This window comes from Narcine bancroftii, chromosome 8 (genome assembly GCF_036971445.1).
Source record: "Narcine bancroftii isolate sNarBan1 chromosome 8, sNarBan1.hap1, whole genome shotgun sequence".
Lineage (NCBI taxonomy): Eukaryota > Metazoa > Chordata > Chondrichthyes > Torpediniformes > Narcinidae > Narcine > Narcine bancroftii.
In genome coordinates, this window is record NC_091476.1 from 53136194 (window position 1) to 53143154 (window position 6961).

At 50.2% G+C, this 6961-nt stretch overlaps 1 protein-coding gene across 9 annotated transcripts in view; it reads left to right on the forward strand.

Moving 5' to 3' along the window:
* Nucleotides 1–3279: 3279 nt before the first annotated feature.
* LOC138740698 (fibronectin type-III domain-containing protein 3A-like) overlaps nucleotides 3280–6961 on the forward strand; it is a 137143-nt gene continuing 133461 nt past the window's right edge. For 5 of the 9 annotated variants that reach the window (XM_069893731.1, XM_069893732.1, XM_069893733.1 and 2 more), the window contains exon 1: nucleotides 3283–3638. The gene's annotated coding sequence lies outside the window, so the exon portion shown is untranslated. Of the gene's footprint in view, nucleotides 3639–6961 lie in introns of all 9 variants that reach the window. The other 4 variants (XM_069893734.1, XM_069893739.1, XM_069893736.1 and 1 more) reach the window with 3 other exon arrangements.

A 6961-nucleotide genomic window follows, 5' to 3' on the forward strand; every position in this document is an offset into this window, starting at 1 on the left:
CTACCCATAATTCATATCCTCTAAATAAGGCAGCATACTGGTGAATCTCTTCTGCACCCTTTCCAAAGCTTCCACATCCTTCTTGTTACAAGGTGACCAGAATTGCACATGCTATGCAAGTGCAGCCTAAAGTTTTATGTAGCTGCAACATGACTTCCTTACATTTATAATCAATGGCCCACCCAATGAAGACAGGTTTTGCCACGAAGTAAAAAGCACAAAATGCGGGGAGAAGCTCAGCAGGTCTAACAGTGTCCTTTATGTAGCAAAAGTTTCAGGCTTGAGCCCTCATCAGAGTATGAGAAAATGCCGGCAGGTGTCCGAGCAACAGAGTGGGGGGTGGGGGAATAGAGGGGGGAAAAGCAGAAGATGATGGGTGGAGAAAGGAGGGAGGGAGGGGGTCAGCAGTAGTGAGGGAGTGGGAGTTGGCTGGGAGGGTGGAAGGACAGGAAAGGGGGAGGGTAAAAAAAAGGCGAGCAGGTTTAGTGGAAGGCAATAAAGTCAATGTTAATGGCGTCTGGACCAGACAGAAAATCAGGTGTTGTCCCTCCAATCTGTGGATGGTCAGGGTGGGAAAGTACTTAAGGCTATGGATAGTCATGTGAGCACAATTGAAATGGTTGGCCTCTGGGAGGTCACTGTGGTTGCGAATGGAGAGGAGATGCAACTGGTCTCTCTGCTGTAGAGAATACCTCAAAGGAATTTACAAGTTGCTTCACGTGAAAGGCCTGTTTGGGGCTCCGACCATGGTGAGGGAGGAGGTGTGGGCACAAGTGTTGCACCTCCTGCGGGCACAGGGGAAGGTGCCGGGGTGAGATGGGTGGAGAAGGATGAGTGCATAAGGGAATCATGGAGGAAGCAATCCCTATCGAAGGCTGAGAGGGGAGAAGGAAATTTGTGTCTGGTGGTGGGATCCAGTATTCCACTGAATAATGTGTTGAATGAGGAGGCTGGTGGGGTGCCAGGTGAGGATGAGGGGGAATCTATGTTTGTTACATCTGGGGGCAGAGGGGCCCAGGGCAGTTGAGCAGGAAATGGAGGAGATGCGGGTGAGGGCTATTGATAGTGGTGGAGAGGAAGCCACATTTGTAGAAAAAGGCAGACATTTCAGAAGATCTGGCCTGGAAAACCTCATCTTGGGAACAGATGTGGCAGAGACAGAGAAATTGAGAGAAGTGGGTGGGATCTTTGCAGGGGACAGGGTGTGAGGTAGAGGAGACAGAAGAAGTTTGGTATTGTGACTGGTGCAGAATTGAGGTGTGGGTGGAGGGGGATGAAGGTGAGGTAGCATGCAGTTCAAATCAAAGGACCCAGTCCAATCCCATTGAGGAAGAATGAGCCAGTATCGAGGACGTGCACTGAGGAATGACACAGTCAACTCTTAAACTGAGCCAGAAAGGAGATCTAAGTGATTTGGGCTAACAGAACCAGACATTATAAAGTATACCAAATTGCCAAGGCTTCTAAGGATAAATTTAGAATATGAAAGCATCATGCCCAAAGGCTAATAAATGGATGTAGCGAGGTTGCTATGGATCTCGCTAGGTTATAGCCCTAAAGATGTAGCTCAAATCTGCAGAAGAAAGACACACCCACCAGTAGAGGGTATTCAACACTACGTTTATTCAGTGGCAGCTCTGCCTTTTATAGTCAGCTCGGCCGCGTCACCACCGGGGCTTTAGTGGGGCGGTTGCCGATTGGTTACCTTGGATGCCCGAGCCCCAAGTGGGATCCCTGCGATCCACCAGCATTGATTGGCCAGTTTCACTGCTTTGCTGGTGGCCTATGGAAACGGGCATTTCAGTCTGCACGATGCTTTGGCGGTCGCCACGTTTGACAGCCATTTCCTGTGTCGTCCTGAGCCGCTACATGGAATAATTTCACTTTATTCTATTCAACCAAAAAACCAAGGGTTAGGGCCATGGGGCAGATGCTGTGGGAAGGGAGGCCTTACTAAAGCTCAACCTAGGAACTGGGTAGATGTTAATCTACCACTGCCCAACCCCTCTTCTCCCACCCCCTATTTCCCCATGCCCACTTCCCCTACCCCTCTTCCCCATGCCCACTTTCCCTACCCCTCTTCTCCCATTCCTTCCACTCCCCTTCCCTCCTATACACCCTCCCCCTCATCTCTACTCTTCCTTTCCAACTCTTTTCACGCCCTCCCCGACCTTCTCCCCATCCTCCCAATTTCCTAACTACCTTCCAGCACTCTCTGTGACCTCACCCTCCCTCCTCTGTTCCTCTCTACCACTTCCCCTCCTCCCATTTCCCCTCCCCTTTTCTCTCATTCCTCCCTCCTCCCGTCCCCTTTTCTCTCATTCCTCCCTCCTCCCCACTTCCCTTCCTCCCCACTTCCCCTCCCCTTTTCTCTCATTCCTCCCTCCTCCCGTCCCTTTTCTCTCATTCCTCCCTCCTCCCCACTTCCCCTCCCCTTTTCTCTCATTCCTCCCTCCTCCCCACTTCCCCTCCCCTTTTCTCTCATTCTTCCCCTCGCCCTCCCTCCTCTGTTCCTCTCCACCACTTCCCCCCCTCTGTCCCCCCCCTCCCTCCTCCCTCCTCCCTCCCCCCTCCTCCCTCTCCCCCCCTCCCCCTCCCCCCTCCCCCTCCCCCCTCCCCCTCCCCCCTCCCCCTCCCCTCCCCCTCTCCTCCCCTCCCCCTCTCCTCCCCTCCCCCTCTCCTCCCCTCCCCCTCTCCTCCCCTCCCCCTCTCCTCCCCTCCCCCTCTCCTCCCCTCCCCTCTCCTCCCCTCCCCCTCTCCTCCCCTCCCCCTCTCCTCCCCTCCCCCTCTCCTCCCCTCCCCCTCTCCTCTCCTCCCCTCCCCCTCTCCTCCCCTCCCCCTCTCCTCCCCTCCCCCTCTCCTCCCCTCCCCCTCTCCTCCCCTCCCCCTCTCCTCCCCTCCCCCTCTCCTCCCCTCCCCCTCTCCTCCCCTCCCCCTCTCCTCCCCTCCCCCTCTCCTCCCCTCCCCCTCTCCTCCCCTCCCCCCCCTCCCCTCCCCCTCTCCTCCCCCCTCCCCTCCCCTCCCCCTCCCCTCTCCTCCCCCTCCCCTCCCCTCCCCTCCCCTCCCCCTCCCTCCCCTCCCCTCCCCTCCCCCTCCCCTCCCCTCCCCCTCTCCTCCCCTCCCCCTCTCCTCCCCTCCCCCTCTCCTCTCCTCCCCACTCTCCTCTCCTCCCCCTCTCCTCTCCTCCCCTCCTCCTTCTGCCCCCTCTCTCCCCTCCTCCTTCTGCCCCCTCTCTCCCCTCCTCCTTCTGCCCCCCTCTCTCCGTCCCTCTGACCTCCCCCGTTTCTTTCTTTCTGTCTGTCTGTCTGTCTGTCTGTCTGTCTCTCTCCCACCCCACCCCCTCCCCTCCCCTCCCCTCCTCCTTCTGCCCCCTCTCTCCGTCCCTCTGACCTCCCCGTTTCTTTCTCTCTGTCTGTCTCTCTCTCCCCCTCCCCCTTTCATTCATGTGATCGGACTTCGTGGAATCCGGCAGCGATGCCACGTCGACTTCGCCTGGTCTGTGTCACCCCGCGCTCGGCGGCCACTGCGAGTGGAAGCTGCCCCGTCCCGCAGCAGCTGGAACCGGACTGGCGACATTGATGTGACTGAGTCCCTTCCTCTCAGCTTCTCGATCACTCGCGCACCTTCCTTTGGACACGGTGAGTTGTGTCGAGAAACTCTAAAGGTCCCACTCAGTTGTTGAGTAGTTAGACTTTTGGCATGAGATTCCCGGCATCGTTGCTCCTACCCCCCGCCCCCAAGTTATGAACAAAACGTGATTGTTGTGCTTCCCACTGCAGATTTGAACTTGTGTCTTTAAAAAAGTCTTTTGTTCGTTTTTTAAAGGAACTTTTTGTTGTTGCCTCTTTACCTGGCAGCTTTTGCACAATAATGATGAGAAGTTTCTCTTTGTCACCCCCCAGAATGTCTGTCCAACCAAGGGAAGTTATTGTTAACATTGTAAGAAATGAAACTGAAATAATTGTCAACAGCCTCTCTGAAAATTAAAGGTTATTAACATTGGGGAAACATTTTTTTTTAAATTCTCTGGTTAGTTTGTTGCTTCTTCAAGACGTTTAATCATTAAAAATAAACACCTTTATTTTAGCTATTTAGCAACCTGCACCAAGTAAAAGTGGAGATTGTATGTTTTAAAATTCATCTGGAATTCCCACATGTCTTGACAGCTTCCACCAGGTTCTTAACTGATCCCTTTAATTGGGGTTGGGGTGAGTCTTACCTTGTCTCTAAAAGCAGTGGGAACGAATATCTATTTTCATGTTGTTATTTTCTGTTGAAATGGTGTTGATGGGAGCTGAGAATGAGCAATGATTGAAAATTCTGTTCAGTGACAGAATTTGAGGAATTGGACAAATTTTAAAGGAACAGAGGCAAGGAGGTTTATGGGATCTTGGAGCAAAAGAACATTATTGAATCAACTCGATGTGAAGTTACCCATAACAGCAAAGAGATTACATCAGTGCACAACATTTTGCAAATGATTCTCAAACCTTTTACGTCACCTTGTCAATTCCCCCCCCCCCCCCCCCCGTCCAAAATGATTTGATGTTTTTTATGTGATGGGCATTTTACAAGGCTTCACTTGAGTGACCATGTTTTTTTTTAACCTGTAACAATGCAAGGAGCTCTTCAGATGTGCTCAGATCTCCCTTCACCTGTGTCGTGTTAGATGTGCTTTCATGAAGGGGTTAGTCGAGGAAATGGGATCTGGAACCTGACTTTTTTTTCCCCCTTCTCTAAACTAAGGGAAAGGAATGGATGCAGAGGATAAGCAAAAGGACAATGAGATCAATGGGTTAACTGTGTCAGAAACAGTCATGGTCTATGGGGCTGACGTGGTGGATGATGCATTATTTGGTTGCTGAAATGCCCCCTTGTGTTGGTGGGTGGTAGGAGAGTGGGGGGGTTGGGAAGAGGGTAGTTGATAAGAATGCAAGTGCGAAAAATGGAATGTAAAATAAATGGATGCTTGATGGGCCAAATGGGTTATTGCCATCTAATTTGATGATGGTTCCTTTCAGTCGGTTGGTGGGGTTTGATACGAGGACACCTCACTCCTCAGAAAGGAACAGAATGCATGTGAATGGATTTAATTGAGTAGGGGGTTTGCACAGGTCCAGACCCACCCTCTCGACAACCCCTCCGATCCAGTGGCACGATGAGGTCCAAAGTGGCTGGGGAAGTTCTGTTGCAGTGAATGTCCAGATCAAACTTTGATACAAGGGATGTCCTCTCTGTACTTCTTGGCACGTGTTTGTTAGTTGGCCGTTGACCCTACAAGAGGGTTCATCCGCCCTTTCACAGGTCTTGTCTTTCATCCTGCAGGGTGTCTAGCCATCCTCCTCACCAGGCAAGGCTGGTGGGGCAGCCAGTTTGGTCACAGGTAGTATTGGGTTAAATGGTACCAGTAGCACTCAGATGAGTGAGCTGACCATCTAATTTGAATCTATGGCTGAATATAGATGCTCAACTACTGCACTGTTTCAAAAAAGAAACCCAGTACAAATTGGGAAAATGTCAAAATGCATTTGGAGGTTTTTTGAGTTTCATTTTCAGATTTGTTGTCAGAGTACATGAATGCCATCACAGACAATCCTGAGATTCTTTTTCCTGTGGACCAAGCTGAATTTTCCCTCATCAGTAGTGGAAAAAAAAATTACTCAAGAAAAGATGTGTTTACAAAAGAGAGAATTGTAAAGAAAGAAATGTAAACAAACTCTGCAATGCAGAAATAAATATTCAGTAATAAATAATGTGCAATAAAGTGTCCTTAATGAGTCTTTGAGTTTGTTGTTGAGGAGTCTGATGGTGGAGGGGAGCAGCTGATCCTGCACCTGGTGGTGCGAGTCTTGTGGTACCGATACCTTTTTCCTGATGGCAGCAGTGAGAACAGAGCATGTGCTGGGTGGTGTGGATCCTTGATGGTTGCTGCTGCTCTCCGACGACACGTTCTATGCAGATTTTCTCGATGGGGGTGAGAGTATTGCCAGTGATGTATTGCGCTGCATCCATTTCCTTTGGCAAGGCTTTCCAGTAGAGGTATTGGTGCCCCCCATACCAGGCCACGATACGCCTTCCAGGCCACGATACGCCTTCCAGGCCACGATACGCCTTCCAGGCCATGATACACCTTCCACTGCACATCCATGGATGTTTGCCAAGGGTTTTGATGTCTGATGTGCTTTCTACATGTTGGCTCATGAAGGTTCTCTAAGGTAATAACTTCCAGGAATTTAAATTTGCTCACCTTTTCCACATCTGATTTGCCCCCCCCCCCCCCCCACCACCCATTGATCACTGGATCATACACCTCTGGTTTTCCCCTCCTAAGTCCACAGTCAGTTCCTTGGTTTTGGTGACAATGAGTTTGAGGTTGTTGTTAGTGCGCCATTTTCAATCTCCCTCCTGTATGCTGACTCATTGCCCCTTTTTAATATTACCCACAACCATTGTGTTTTTTTAGTTATATAGGTCATTTTATGAGTCACTAAATTTCCTCCAATCAGGCTGGTATTGAAGTTTTAATTTCTGATCTCAACTTGACTGCACAAGAGCAATGATAATATGGTAAACAAGTAGGTCTGCAGATGTGGGGGTCAAGTGCAATACACAAATGTGCTGGAGAAACTCAGCAGATAACAGACATCAGTAGGCCTGAAACTTTCATTCTGATAGATGCTGCGTGACTGGCTGAATTTCTCCAGCCTGTTTGTGTAGCGCAGCAATAACGTTCAGCGCCGAGAGATACTTTAAAAAAAAATACAGCTTCTGTCTTGCTATGAAATTCTTCCAAAGCTAGAAGGACAGGAGCATAAAAGTGCTGCTTCAATTATGATTTTCTCAACCAATTTTAACTGCGCAAAAATGCTAATGTTACTCTCATTAGCCAGTTCATCTAAGGCGGTGGTTTTCAAACTTTCTTTCCTTTCACATACCACCTAAGTATTCCCTATACTCTGTA